Source organism: Euphorbia lathyris, chromosome 2 (genome assembly GCF_963576675.1).
Source record: "Euphorbia lathyris chromosome 2, ddEupLath1.1, whole genome shotgun sequence".
Taxonomy (NCBI): domain Eukaryota; kingdom Viridiplantae; phylum Streptophyta; class Magnoliopsida; order Malpighiales; family Euphorbiaceae; genus Euphorbia; species Euphorbia lathyris.
The window spans coordinates 101070735-101086698 of NC_088911.1; positions in this window are offsets into that span (position 1 = coordinate 101070735).

A 15964-nucleotide genomic window follows, 5' to 3' on the forward strand; every position below is an offset into this window, starting at 1 on the left:
TTAGGAGGACGAATAGTTGGGGATTTTCAATCTTCCATCGATCTCCTTGATAAGGAAGTTGACTACATGTTTCAACCTAGTTAGGACTCTGTATATATTATGTCTCCTAGTTAGAGTTAGTTTAGGTTTGATTTTTAAATCTTATGGCTCTGATACTATGACAAGTATTGATCTTTGTAATAATATTTACTTGTTATTCAACCATGGAAATACCCTAATATAAATACAATAGAGTTTTGGTTTAGCGAGGACAGAGAGTCTGAAACCTAAACCAACATATAAACAGAAACCAAACCTAAACTAACTCTACTTAGGGGCAAATTATTAGAAGCACCCACTATTTTAATTATTACGTGGGGTCATAATAAACGTGTCCAAATGTGAATTGGAGGTCCTCCGAGTGAAATGGAAGACCCGATGCTTCATATAAGAACTCCTACTTACACTACGCCAAATAGCCTCTCAGACGACGGTTAAAAATCGTCGTCCCGCGAGATATAAAACTGTCACGAGACTCGCTACCTTCTGTTGCACCTTCAGACGACGGTTAGGTTCTATCATGTTACGACACGACACATGACATTAGCCTATTTGTGTACTGTCATCTTACTCTTGTTACGATGCACCTTATTTATTACTACTGTCACCTTTAATGTCATTACATGACGTACTAATAATTAAAACCGTTAAGTTGACATGTGGGAAATTGGTATATTGAATTTGTGATGACAGTTCGTATAATAATTTCTGCTGTTATAGCTTGTTTTAGATGGCATACGTCTTAATCAATCATGTCAAAGGATTTATTTTCAGATGATAGATTCGTTTATTTTATTTTTTTTGTCTTTTTTATTGTTGTTTAGATGACATTTTTTAAAATTAAAATGTCACTTTTTGCCTTCTTCTTCGTATGAATTTCTGGTTTTTACCTGAATAATAAAACATACTCAAATATGAACATGAAATTCTGTATATCAATGGTTTTAATTTTATTGGAGACCAATGATCATAATCTGTTTACATTTGTACACATACATTTTTTATTTAAAACTAAAAAAATAACCAATACATATCCAAATTCTGAAACAAATCGATCTTAATGTATCTCCATATCTTGGAGTCATTATTAAGCCTATAATCCCAAAGTCTTGATATCTGCAAAACCCAAAGCAGATCATTAACACACTAGCATCATTATACAAAACCCTAAACGCACTAAAGACCTTTCCCCTTTCACGACCTTTCACTTTGCCACCAATATCATATCATTATAAATAATAAACATCACAATCGTTCAGTGTACATGCATTCAACCCAGAAAACTTACATTGTACAATGGATCCCCTTGCGCTTGTTCGGGAACAAGTAATCGCTGACATGGAGAAATTGTATGTGGAGAACCCAGGGTGGCTTCTGGCCATCGATGGTATGTCAATCCATATTTTGTTCTTTAACTCTTCCTAGTTTCTTCTTTCTACTTGTAATGATTCTTCTTATCTTGGATGATAACAGGTCCTCTGGATGATAACTTCTTCAAATGGACGGTCAGAATAAAAGGCCCCCAATACACCCCATATGAAAGGGGTGTATTTGAAATCAGAATCAGCTACCCTCCGGAGTTCCCAAACAGACCTCCAACAGTAATATTAACTTAATTATCTCATTAAGATATATGAACCTACATGACATTATATACACATACACTAATCAATGGCTCCTCTTATTCTCAATTTCGCTTCTGGAATAAGATCTATCATCTCAACGTCGCTCTTGAGCGGATGATTTATCTTCCCCATCTCCTTACTCATTCTCCCTTTCCCACTGCCACGGTATAGATATGCCACCATTTATATAGTTCATTTGATAAACACTTAATCATGTTTTTTTATTTAATTATTCTATGCATTTTGTAGCTGATGTGGCATATATATGATCTAGTACTACAGCCCCACATTGAGGCGCCATTTCCTGGGCAAGAAGCAGTTGTTGAGCAATACCTCAGCAACAGGGAAGATTATGAGGGGCTCGCCTGGAGATGGACTGAGGAGTATGCAATGTGGATATAAGGGGCTCCAAATGTGGTTCTCCTTTAAAATCCAAATTTCCTAAACTATCTTGACTAAGAGATAGTAAAGGAAATTTGGAATTTGAAGGAGAACCGAAAGGCCACACTTAACCCCCCCCCCCCCTTTGTAATATAACGTAGAGCTTGCTGTTCAGTTCGTATGTATATGTATATTCAAGTCATATCAAAAGACATATTATCGTTTGCAAGGCATATCATAACATGCAAGTAGCCTAAATTGACCCTTTTACAATGTTCCTCCCACTTGGATTGTACTCGTTGAACAATGAACTTGGGAATAAGGTTTATGATGCTATCACCACAAGGGACTCTGTTTGTGCTGAATGCATCATAAACTTATCACCATGTTGAATGCTTTTTTTACGTTAAAAAGCCAAGTGAAAAGGAACATCATAAGAGTATGGCCAATCCCAATGAACATTAAGGATGCATGCACATAATCAGTTATAGCTTTCATGCATGGTTAAGGTATTCAACCAATGAACATTCATAGCAATGGACATACACAACCCTTTACAATATACTTGCCACTTGGATTTTACTCGTTGAAAAGTGAGCACGGTGATGAAGTTTGCGATGCTCTAACCACAAGTTCATAACTTATGCTAATAGCATCGAAAACCTATCGCCATTATGAATGGTTTCAATCAGATAACAAGCCAAGTGGAAGATATATCGTAAACCTATCTCAACATCAACCATAACAACATCATACATGTAACTAATCATCTACATGCCCAATGAACATTCATACACAAACTCAATCAGTTCTAGCTTCCTAAACAGAACATAAAACATAAACATGCTTCATGCTTCATACACATACGCATACACATACTCAATCAGTTATAGCAGTATAGTTCATAGGTATAAGAGTATTCACATATCACAATGAACATTCATAGCTTTAGACTATGCCTAATCAGCTACATGCCCAATGAACATTCATACACAAACTCAATCAGTTCTAGCTTCCTAAACATAACATAAAACATAAACATGCTTCATGCTTCATACACATACGCATACACATACTCAATCAGTTCTAGTAGTATAGCTCGTAGGTATAACAGTATTCCCATATCACAATGAACATTCATAGCTTTAGACTATGCCTAATTAGCTACATGCCTAATGAACATTCATAGCAATGCGCATACATAACCCTTTACAATATACTTGCCACTTAGATTGTACTCGTTGAAAAGTGAGTGCGGTGATGAAGTTTGCGATGCTCTAACCACAAGTTCATAACTTATGCTGATAGCATCGAAAACCCATCACCATTCTGAATGGTTTCAATCAGATAACAAGCCAAATAGAAGATATATTATAAACTTATCTCAGCATCATAACTCATGTTCAAATAAAAAGGAATCAGGTGAGTTCATAACATTTTCAGCTTTAGACTATGCCTAATCAGCTACAGGCCCAATGAACATTCATACACATACTCAATCAGTCTAGCTTCCTAAACAGAGCATCAAACATAAACATGCTTCATACACATACACATACTCAATCAGTTCTAGCAGTATAACTCATAGGTATAAGAGTACTGCCAATCACAATGAACATTCAAAGCTTAAAAGTATGCCTAATTAGCCACATGCTCAATGATCATTCATACACAAACTCAATGAGTTCTAGCTTCCTAAACAGTTCTATCTAACCAATCAGTTCATACCAATAGCAATATAACTCACATTCATACCAATCACTTCATGCATGGTTAAGGTATTCAACCAATTAGTTAATAGCAATGCACATACTTAACCCTTTACAATATACTTGCCACTTGGATTGTACTCGTTGAAATGTGAGCACGGTGATGAAGTTTGCGATGCTCTAACCACAAGTTCATAACTTATGCTGATAGCATCGAAAACCCATCACCATTCTAGATGGTTTCAATCAGATAACAAGCCAAGTGGAAGATATATAGTAAACCTATTTCAGCATCACCCACAACATCATACATGTAATCGTTCAGTTCAAACCCACATAACAATATATATACTCAATGAGTTCTAGTTTCCTAAACAGAACATCAAACATAAACATGCTTCATACACCTACACATACTCAAAACAATTCTAGCTTCCTAAATAGAACATCAAGCATAAACAATCCAGCATGCTTCATACACATACACATACTCAATCATATAACAAGCCAAGTGGAAGATATATTGTAAACCTATCTCAGCAGCACCACCCACAACAACATCATACATGCAACCAATCAGTTCAAACCAACATAACAATAATATATACTCAATAAGTTAAAAAAATCTTCCCATATGCTAAAGACATGAACTGATTGACAATCTCTTCAGTCAGTCTTCCCATGTACTTAAGCATTCTTACTATCCCTGCAAATATTATGTTCAAATAAAAAGGAATCAGATGAGTTCATAACATCTTCAGCATTAGGCACTGTATTGCCCTAGGTTAAAAAAGATAAAGACCCAAGCTTTTCAGCAGTGAATCTAACAATGAATACAATAAAATCGGTGTATCTAAGCGAGAGATCTAATCCTTTTAACGATAGGTCTGAAAATCAATAGATCCTTATTCCAGCTGCTAAAATCGACATACACAAAAGTAAATTGGATGAGGAAAAGATAGAGTAAGGAACAATGAAACTCTAATACATCCAGAAATGAAGAAAATATGACTTACCAGTACCGTATTTCGAGCTCACTCCTAGTGATTGCATGTAGAAAGCAACCTTGGAGATAAAGATGGATGAGAAGGATGAAGATTGTGTAACCTAAAATGGGGTTTGGGATGAGAGAAAGGGTTTATATATGAGTTGAAATTTCAGTCAAACGATCGAGCGCCTAAATTTGGTATATGGCCGCGTAAGTGAAATTTCATTTGCCGCTTTTTTTGTTTTCCGCATACAATGACAATCATTTATTGCAGGTGTCATCTGATGAGCAAGTGAAATTTAACGAAAACGTGCATTTTCTTTGGATGACAGGATTGTGTCATCGGAAGGCCACATGTGAATCGAGCGTGTTTTTAATTACGCCTTCAGATGACATAATGTTAAAATACTGTCATGAAAAAATTCAAACGATACGAAAATAAATGTTTGTCATGTATCTTGTGTGAAAGAGAAAATGGCATAGTGTTAGGAGACAATATATATAGAGTCCTAACTAGGTTGAAACATGTAGTTGACTTCCGTATTACTCCTGACTTCAAATGAGACTTTAGTTGTGGCGTTTGGGTTTCTTTGAAGAGAGCGATTTAGGCTTTTTTCAATCGGTGAGGAAAAATACTAAATTGGGGAGGAAGAATTTTGAACTAATTTAGGGATTTGAAACAATTTAGGTTTCTCCATCTTTGCGTTCTAGGTTTTGTTTAGAATTGATTTTATTTTTTATTTTTTTTAAATAAATGATATTTTACAGATAAAAAAACCATGTGTCAAAAAAAATTAAAGTTAACGTGTCATGTCCAGGAGGTAAAAATTTGCCACATGAAAGGAGTTAACGGAGCTGTTAACTCTCTCAATTTGGATAAATTGTCATGAGTTAGGATAAGTCAATGATCAAATGTGACAAAATAATATGTGAGAGGCAAATTTTGGATAGGTGAGAGACCAAATAGTGCTTTCTGCCAAAAAAAACTATTTCCTCTATGTCGCTGACGCAGCCCCTACTTCATTTAAAGCTCGCTCAGTGTCCGGAATCGGGACCCGGATGGACCATGGTAACTCGGTGAGTCACTGACTCACTTGAATGATTGCAAGCAGCCTATTCACGTGTCCATTGCTTGGTGTTCTTTCAACGTAAACTTCTACGTCTTGAACTGGCCTTTCATGAGGGAACGATATTCATTTATATATATGTAGCTGCTTTTTAGAGGTTTTCGTTAGTGGTCTGCTATGAGTGATGGAGTCTCTCCTTAGCAAACTCTAGTACCCCTACCCTGGGCTTGACTCTTATTTGTAGATCTTCCTCTGCTCAACCCCCGGAGGAATACAATAATGGTTCAAAGGCACATTGCATAGAAGAAATGGTAAATAAGGGAAAGAAGGCCTAAAGCCGGTCAAAGAAAATATAGGGTTCCTAAGCGAAAGAAGGCTTAAGCTGGGAAGGAAAAATGGAAATCCATAGGTGGAAAGTGGGCTAGGGAAAGGGTGAATAAGTCGATAAAAGGCTCGACTCTGTCCTGCGGGCAATGGTTTGAAAGAGGCTCGACTCTATCATGTCTCTGTCCAACAAGTAGTATGCAATACTCAGTGTGTTTTCCCGTCAAATTGGCGAAGCATCTTTATATGTTTCAAATCCCTATTCAATCTTTCTTATGAGCAAAGAACATTTGTGCTTGTTATGTACTCAAGCTATCCAAGGTCGATACTAATAAGGCTCTATCTAAGGATTGGTGTGGCGTTGTAAAGCTACAACTCAAAAGGTTTCTTTATTTTGGATAGCGGATACTCTTAAACGATGAGATTCTCCTCCGGTTAAGGTTGAAGTGCGTTGCGCTACCTAACTTTCGTTCTATTCCCAGTTTATCCTTCATAGAGGCATGGATAGAGATTAAGTTTTTAGTACTCAAAAGCCTATTTCTAGACTTTGGCTGAGAGGGATTGAGGATCGACGAAGTTGATCTAGGATAGCAAACCACGACATTTGGATAACCAAATATAAAGACAAAAGACCATAAAACTTCTCATATAAAAAGAAAGAACAATACAATGCAAATAATAAAAGAGTACAAACAAATCTTCTCATATAAAAAGAAACAACAATACAATCCAAATAATAAAGAGTACGAACAAATTTACCATAGTAGTAAATCAATCAAAAAGTTTATTTAGTAAAGATAAAGCAAAACAAAATAAAGACGAGACTTATGAGTTAAGATTTCTAAATGGCTAGGATTAGGAGAACTAGGGTAGGGGCAGGGATAGGGAGGGGCCCGAGGGGGGGGGGGGACCAGGCCCCTCCGACCGCCGGAACCATCATGGTCACGAGTAGTTTCGACTCCCCCTAAGATTAGTCTATATAGACTCTAATCAGGTATGCGAACACAGTGATCCTGGTCTTCGGTGATGTCGTCTGGCTTGCCGACGGCTCGTCCCTGTGCCGGGAAGGGTCCCTGCGGATACTCCGACGAGCAAGACAGTTAGTGGCTCGAGAAAATCTATTAACTGAATGTGCAAGTGATAGAAAGATTTACCCACCCCCCAGCTTCCAATGTGAGCTGTGTATTTAGAGAGGGTGCTTGGGCCATGGGCCCTTCTGCCTTTTGGGCCTTCCTGGGCCTTTGGGCCCATGATTCATATCCCGAATCAAGTAGTCCCCCCCACCGAAGAGCTAAGTCGAGTATTTAATGCGAGAAGATAGGGTTGTGCATCCGTTTCCCGTAGGGATAAATGGTGGTCAGCCGTAAAGAGGGCTCCTCGGATTAATGTGGGAAAAACCTTTGGGATTACTGCATGCGTTTCTTATTTATAGTGCCGCATTGATTGCGCCTGTACTTTAATCACTCGTGCGCCGTAAGAATTTATTGCAAAATTAGAGTTGTGCCGGCGCCTTTTTCCTTCCCCCAACTATAAATACTAGGAGGGATGAGACGAAATCTCTTTATTTCATTTTTCAAATTTGTTTGAGAGGAAAAAAAACTCTGCTTGCTTTCATTTTCTGCGCTCTCTTTCTCCTGTGATCGTGTCAGTCTGTCCCTACTTGTTCGCGCGGTAAGCATCCGGTGGTTATCCGATACCTGTTGCTCGTTGGGAGTTTTCTTGCGTCAGAGTTTGTCGTATCTTTTGCTGAGGTTAGTCGTATAATCCCTTAGCCTTGGTTTTTGCGTTTTTCTTTGCTTTATTTTGACTTATGGGGAGGGGTATTATGTTAGAGGGTTCTTCACGGGGAGCCCTAAGCAGACTGCCGCCGGTTGCCCCTGGTGACTTCACGCTTCGAGATTCTTTGCAGACGCGAATGGTATCGCGAAAAAGGCGAGCTGAAAAGGATAGTGGAGATATCGCAGCAGCCGGTGCGGCTAAGAAAAGGAAGAAATCCGTTGTTCGCCCGCTGCCTACCATCATTCGTCCAGCCGGAGGCGTTGCCACCGGCGTTCTAGAGGTGGTGGTGGTTGTGCTGGAGGGTTTAATTACTGCAGAGCGGCCCCTTGCCGCGATTTACAAGGAAATGCGTGAGAGAGTGTGGATGCGATCTCCTGGTACTTCCAGTAGCGAGGGTAAACGTTTTGAGAGAGCCGAGCGTCCTAAGAGGCCGGAGTCCCTTTCGGTCGAAGATGTCTATAGTATAATCGTCGCAGCAGATCTGCCGCGCGATATCTGCGGTGTACCGACTCGGAGAGCCCTATGAATTAGTAGCTTTGGGTGAAGAGAATAGAGCCCATTCTGCGGGTAGCGCGAATGAGCTCATCATTTACGAAGAGCAATTAGAATCGGGGATGCGGCTGCCGCTCCTGCCCTTTTTTATGGAGGTATTGAAGGAATATGATTTGTGTCCTGGGCAAATACATCCGAATGGCTGGAGAATGATGGTCGCCTTCTATTCGTTATGTCGATCTGCCGGGTATCGGGCAACAGGTCTAGTCTTCCGTGAGTTTTTTAATCCGAGCAAAGGGCAAAGATCTCAACATGTCACGTTCTCCCACCAGAAATTCAAAGTGATGGGTGGGTTGAAGGATAAACTATCCGAATACCGTCACCGCTTCTTTTTGGTGAGGAAGCTTGATGGGGATTTTCCCTTTCGGGTTGTGTGGAACGACGACCCCATGGATTCCAGTCGGTGGCTGAAAACCCGACCGAAGCTCCCATTCGAGGAGAATTTGGTGACGCATTTGAAAGGTCTTCCGACGGACAAAGATCATAAGCAGGACATAGATGAGTTAGTTCGTCATTTTCTGGCCGCTGGTTACTACATTTGGAATAAATGGCGGATGGCCGAACTCAGAGGGTGGTCGGCTGCGGATTTTGAGAAATGGAAACGGGGCTACAACTTCAAAGCTGGGGAGTTGGTGGAATTGGAGGCGATCTCCGTAAATGTTGCCGTTGTAGGTGAGGGGCTGGGATCTTATTCTGCCTTGTGAATTATGTCGTATATAATATGTTGTTTGTTATTCGGAAATCTGATGCTTTTCCCTTTTTGTGCGTGCAGGTCCAGGAGATCCCCGTGTCAGTATGGATTTTGACCCTAACAAATTCAGTGTCGGTCTGGAGACCGCTGATGAGGCATTCGGAGGAGCTTCAAGTTCATTGGTTTCGTATTCCTCACTCGAGGATGCGAACCAAGTTGTGCAAAGCATGGGAGGGGTTCTCGATGCGCGGGAAGATGCTGACGGGGTAGTTGATGTCTCGCAAGGAAAGCCTGTGGCTGATCCAGTTGCCCAAGAACCTGAGGGCAATGTGGGGATGATCACTCTTGAAGAAGAGACAGGTGGTAGTCCGACCCATGGGGTGCTTGCTCGGAAAAGAAAGAAGGATATGGGGAAAGCCGTTGATGAATATGTGGCTGGGGAGAAGTCCGCTGGGGAAGATGTTGCCGGGGCCAGCGAGGGTGTCAAGAAACCCTGTTCTGATGGTGGGACTGAGCTATCCGCTGATGTGCCGGATCGAGTAGGGGATCATCCGAAAATGGTCAAGAGGATGGAAATGAAAATTTCCAAGTTCAGAGATTATGTTATGAACTTGTCAGTGCATTCCGATATAATGACTTCCGATCTGGCTCGCGCGATGGCCCGTGTGGCCAGGGTTCCCGGGGAGCATCAGCGGATGGAGGGGGCTTCAAAAATGAACTTGGGCCTGGAGACCTTATCGGCCCTTGGTGTGGTGAGTTCTCCTATTCGCACTTTCAGCCTTGTTTTATTTCTTGCAAGCTTTTTGTCTTCTAATTTTTGTTCTCATATGCAGTCTATCCAGAACGCAACCCGAGTTTTCGACATGTGCGTTAATGACGAACAAGTTTTTCGTGATATAGAAGAGGGTTTGCGGAGATCTGTTGGTGATCTCGAGGAAGCGAATAAGAACTTGGCGGCTGCGCGGGAGCTTCTGGATCGTCGCGAGGCTGAGAATACCGTTTTGTCTGAGAAGCTGAAAGTAGAGACGGCTGGTCGAGTGGAGCTTTCTCAGAGGTTGAAACAAGATGTCGAGGAGATTTGTGCATACCGGGTGTTACTCAGGATGGCAGTTGGGTGGACTCGTCGAGTAGCGGAGATTTTGAAAGAGAAAACGGGACGGGCAGCAGTGCTGGCCGAGGAGAACGACTCTCTTAAGCGACAACTGGAAGCTGTGAGCAAAGAAGCTGCTGATCTTCGCGCTCTCGCTGGTCAGCGCGAGGAGAAACTCATAGAACTGGACCGCATGATGCTGATCATCGTAGCTCACTCTGTGGGTTACAACGTTCCTCCGGAGGTGATTTTTGCTCCGGACGTCTATGATAAGGCTGCCCAGGCGAAGGCTGTTGAGTTTTGTGGTCGTTTCAAGAAGCAGTAGGCAGTCTGTACTTTGTTGATTTTGCTTTTCCAAGATGTAATGATGATTCGTACAATCTGAATCTTTTTTATGATATTGTATTGCTCCTAATTATGTTCTGCCTGTTGATGTGATTGTAGTTCATTGTGATGTCTTTCATGTCTTTTCTTCGTTGTTCTATAAATAGGAGCCGGATTTTTCGTTATGGACTTGCAACTCGTCTTTCACCCCTTCGCTTCCTTCTTTAGATAATTTCTTTGGGAGAATGTCGCTTCGGGACGTCGTCGATCCAGCCCGAGTGTTGGAGGTGCAGAAGGCAATATCGGCAATGCCGCATCCTTATGTTTATTGCCCCCCGTCTGAGGAGAATGATGCGGAGAGGAAGGTGAGGTACTCGTCCCCTGTCTGGATGAACCGGGAATGGGCCTCACAAAGGAGAAAAGTGGAGAGTGAGAATTCCGTTCCTTATACCGGATCTGTCACCGATTCCTGTGAGGTTGTTGTCAGCGCACTTTCTACAACAGAAAAGAAAATATGGTCTCATGAGGGCATCGGGTATCTCCTCCCCGATGAGACCATCGCTCCAGTGCTCAATCCGCATCCTTCCTGGATCAAAAGGCTTCTAGCCGATGAGATGGAAAGGGTGATGAACTTGCCCTATGAGGTGGAGTACCGTCGGGTAGGGCGTCATGCTTCACCAACGCGTCCATATGGACCGACGTTCGTCGATCCCATCAAATCGCGAAGCGTGGTTTTCCTAGAGTTTGCGAGGCAGGGTAGCCTGGGTCCCGTTCCTGCTAACCCTAACCATCGCGTGACCCATGTGGGCAAAGCTTGTTTGTATCATAGGCAAAACGGCCATAATACCGATGAGTGCGTGGACTGGAGAGCGATGCATCAAGATTTGATGGATGAGGAGGCAATCCCGGACCCTGATCGTCCTAAACCCATCTGAATGTTTTAGTGTTGTTTATCCGGTTTGGTGTTGCCCTAGTAGTTTCTGTAATGGCTCTATGTAGTAGTGCCTTTGTTTGTGGTGTAAGATCGTCGTTGTCTTTGTAATTTGCCATTTTATTTCAATCTATGCGTCATGTGAGATGACCTGAAAGTTGAGAGTTTTTTATGTTTATGCTTGGATTAGGCGTATTCCAACTCGTTTGTATTAGGCGTTCGATATGATCGAAAAGCCGTAAAGGTCAGCACCTAAATGCTTGGTTGGCGGAGAACACGATAGGGTTCTGCTCGCCCAAAATCGTTAACCAAATGATAGTTAGACGATGTAGGAGGCGTTCGATATGATCGAAGAGCCTTAATGTTTAGCATTTGAATGCTTAGTTGGCGGAGAACGCGATAGGGTTCTGTTCGCCCAAAATCGTTAACCAAATGATAGTTAGACGATGTAGGAGGCGTTCGATATGATCGAAGAGCCTTAACGTTTAGCATTTGAATGCTTAGTTGGCGAAGAACGCGATAGGGTTCTGTTCGCCCAAAATCGTTAACCAAATGATAGTTAGACGATGTAGGAGGCGTTCGATATGATCGAAAAGCCTTAACGTTTAGCATTTGAATGCTTAGTTGGCGGAGAACGCGATAGGGTTCTGTTCGCCCAAAATCGTTAACCAAATGATAGTTAGACGATGTAGGAGGCGTTCGATATGATCGAAAAGCCTTAACGTTTAGCATTTGAATGCTTAGTTGGCGGAGAACGCGATAGGGTTCTGTTCGCCCAAAATCGTTAACCAAATGATAGTTAGACGATGTAGGAGGCGTTCGATATGATCGAAGAGCCTTAACGTTTAGCATTTGAATGCTTAGTTGGCGGAGAACGCGATAGGGTTCTGTTCGCCCAAAATCGTTAACCAAATGATAGTTAGACGATGTAGGAGGCATTCGATATGATCGAAGAGCCTTAACGTTTAGCATTTGAATGCTTAGTTGGCGGAGAACGCGATAGGGTTCTGTTCGCCCAAAATCGTTAACCAAATGATAGTTAGACGATGTAGGAGGCATTCGATATGATCAAAGAGCCTTAACGTTTAGCATTTGAATGCTTAGTTGGCGGAGAACGCGATAGGGTTCTGTTCGCCCAAAATCGTTAACCAAATGATAGTTAGACGATGTAGGAGGCGTTCGATATGATCGAAGAGCCTTAACGTTTAGCATTTGAATGCTTAGTTGGCGGAGAACGTGATAGGGTTCTATTCGCCCAAAATCATTAACCAAATGATAGTTAGACGATGCAACCAAAATATTGTGAAACATGATTTGCGTATGTCATTGATAATATCTTTTTAACGTTTGGACATTCCAGCTATTGTCGTAAACCAATCCGTCCAGAGAGGCAATTTTGTAAGCTCCGTTGTGGAGAACAGTGTCGATTTTGTACGGACCCTCCCATGATTGGTCGAGCTTTCCTTGAGCTAAAGGGGACTGCACAGCTGCGGCGTCTCTGAGCACAAGGTCCCCGACCTGAAAAGTGTGGGGGCGAACTCTTCTATCGTGATAGCGCGCGATATTCTGCTTATGGGTCGTGATATGTAACAGAGCATCAAGGCGCTCTTCTTCGAGTCGATCGCCAGCTTCCTTGAGCTCTACACTGTTGTCGATCTCTTCAAAATTGGTCTGTCGGGGGGAGCGAAGAATGACTTCAGATGGTGCCATTGCTTCTGACCCATAGGCAAGGAAAAAGGGGGTACGGCCTGTTCCCGTATACGGGGTGGTGCGGTATGACCATAAGATTGCCGCAATATGATCGGTCCATGCCCTGCCTTGGTCGGTTAACCGTGCTTTGATCCCTCGAAGGAGCGTTCGGTTGCTTACTTCCGTGAGGCCGTTGCTCTGAGGGTGAGCTACCGATGTGTATCGGCCTTTGATACCCCAGTCCGTGCAGAAATCGCGAAACTGATTACAGTCGAACTGCTTCCCATTGTCAGTGATGAAGGAATGGGGGACCCCAAAACGGTAAATAATAGCTCGCTTGAGAAAACTGATGACGTTGTCAGCGGTTATCTTGGCAAGGGCTTCAGCTTCGATCCATTTGGTAAAATGATCGACTGCCACAACCACGAAACGCTTTTGTGCTAAAGCCATTGGAAAAGGGTCGAGCAGGTCAATACCCCCATACTGCGAATGGCCATGGTGTGATGATACCCTTGAATGGGGCCGCCGGGGCGTGATGGGTATTGGCGTGTAGTTGACATGCCTGACAACTGCGGACTAGGCGCGTTGCGTCGGAATCCATAGTCTGCCAGTAGAACCCCTGGAGCCGGGCCTTCTTCGTAATTGTTCGAGCTCCCTGATGCGAGCTACATACACCCTGGTGAATTTCCTTAAGACAGTGATCTCCCTCTTCGTCAGATATACAACGCAACCAGGGATGCGTGGCTGATTTGCGGTAAAGTAAGCCATCCTGTAATGCATAACGCCAAGAACGCTGGACCACTAGGGATGCCGCTGTCCGATCTGCTGGAAGCGTCCCATCCCGAAGGTACCCGATAATTGGGCTTCTCCATCCTCCTACCGCGGCGTCTGCCGAGTCAATCTGTAGTGAATTCTCGGTGCGAAAAGCTGGGGCACTCGTAACCTCGATCAAGGTGAGCGGGTCACTAGACTGTTCGCCTGCTGCAAGAGCAGCGATAGCGTCTGCCTCCTCGTTCTCTTCTCGCGGGACTAACACCAGATCAAGGGTTATTCCTTTGTTTTTGAGATCATTGAGTAGGGACGTGGCGAGGGTCAGGTATTGACACATCGTCGGGTCCTTTGCTTGATAAGCTCCACTGACATGGCTAACGACCAGCTTCGAGTCCGAGCATATTGTCAACCGGCCAGTGACTATTGTTTTTGATAGCCGGAGGGCGGCGATCAAGGCCTCATATTCGGCCTGATTATTGGTGGTCGGGAAATTCAATCGGACGGCGTACCGTAAGTGGAGATTGTTGGGTCCTTGAATAGCTATACCGGCGCCTGCCCGTCCGGGAGCGCAAGACCCGTCGATGCTCATCGTCCAGACATCATCCGTGTGGGCTGGCGTTGCCGTAAGTTCGGTGTTAGCACGGCCGGTAAACTCGACAATGAAATCGGATAAAGCCTGAGCCTTGATTGTCGTGCGGGGCTCAAAACGGACGTCAAACTGGGAGAGACGAACAGACTAGTTGGTGATACGCCCGGAAACCTCTGGCCTTTGGACGACCTTTTTTAGCGGATAGTTGGTCCTGACGATGATCGTGTGCGCTTGGAAATATGGTCTCAGACGTTCTGAAGCTTGTGTGATGGCGAAAAGGGCTTTTTCCACCTCGGAGTATCGGATTTCGGCTCCCTTCAGCACTCTGCTCAGGAAATAAATCAGAAAAAGCTCTGTCCCCTCCTCCTGAGTTAAAACGACCCCTATTGTTTCATCCGTGATGGTGAAATATAAGTGAATGTCCCGTTCTGGCTTCGGCACCGAGAGCAGATGGGGGGTTGCGAGGAAAGTTTTTATGGCGTTGAACGCGGCCTGGCAATCAGTCGACCACCTAAAGGGGTGCTCTTTCTTGATTGCTTTATAGAATGGGAGACATCACTGAGCCGAGCAGGAGATGAAACGTCCCAGAGCGATGATTCTTCCATTGAGCCTTTGCACCCCTTGCAGGTCGCGCGGTGGCTCCATTGCTAAAATGGCTTCGACTTTCGCGGGGTTAGGCTCGATGCCTTTTTCCGACACTACGCAACCTAGAAATTTCCCACTGCGAATTCCGAAGAAACATTTTTCCGGGTTCAGCTTGAGTTATAGGCTCTGAAGATTTTAAATACTTCTGCTAAATCTCGCGAATGGTCACTCTCTTCGGTGCTTAGGACCACCATGTCGTCGATGTACACCTGTACCGTCTTATCGATGAGATGGGCGAACATCCTATCTACCAAATGCTGGTACGTGGCCCCTGCATTCTTTAACCCGAAAGGCATGACGTTATAGCAATATGTCCCTTCATGCGTAATGAAAGAGGTCTTTTCGGCGTCGGCAGGGTCCAAAGGGATCTGCTGGAAACCGGCGATGGCGTCAAACTGAGACAAGATCTTTCGACCAACCGTTTGATCGAGGAGTTAATCTATGTTAGGCAGCGGATAAGAATCCTTGGGGCAAGCTTTATTGACATTCGTGAAATCTACACACATACGGTACTTTCCGCTGGCTTTCTTTACAAGTACAACGTTAGAAAGCCAGTCCGGATAGTTGACCTCGCGGATAAATTTTACAGCTAGGAGTTTGTCGATTTCTGCTTTTACTGCCGCCTGCTTGTCTTTTGCCTGCACTCTCATGTTTTGCTTCATTGGTTCGACAGAGGGGTCGATATTCAGCTTGTGCATTGCTCTCTCAGGTGAGACCCCCGTGATGTCTTCGGTGCACCAGGCGAAAACATCTGAATGCTCCGTTAGGAC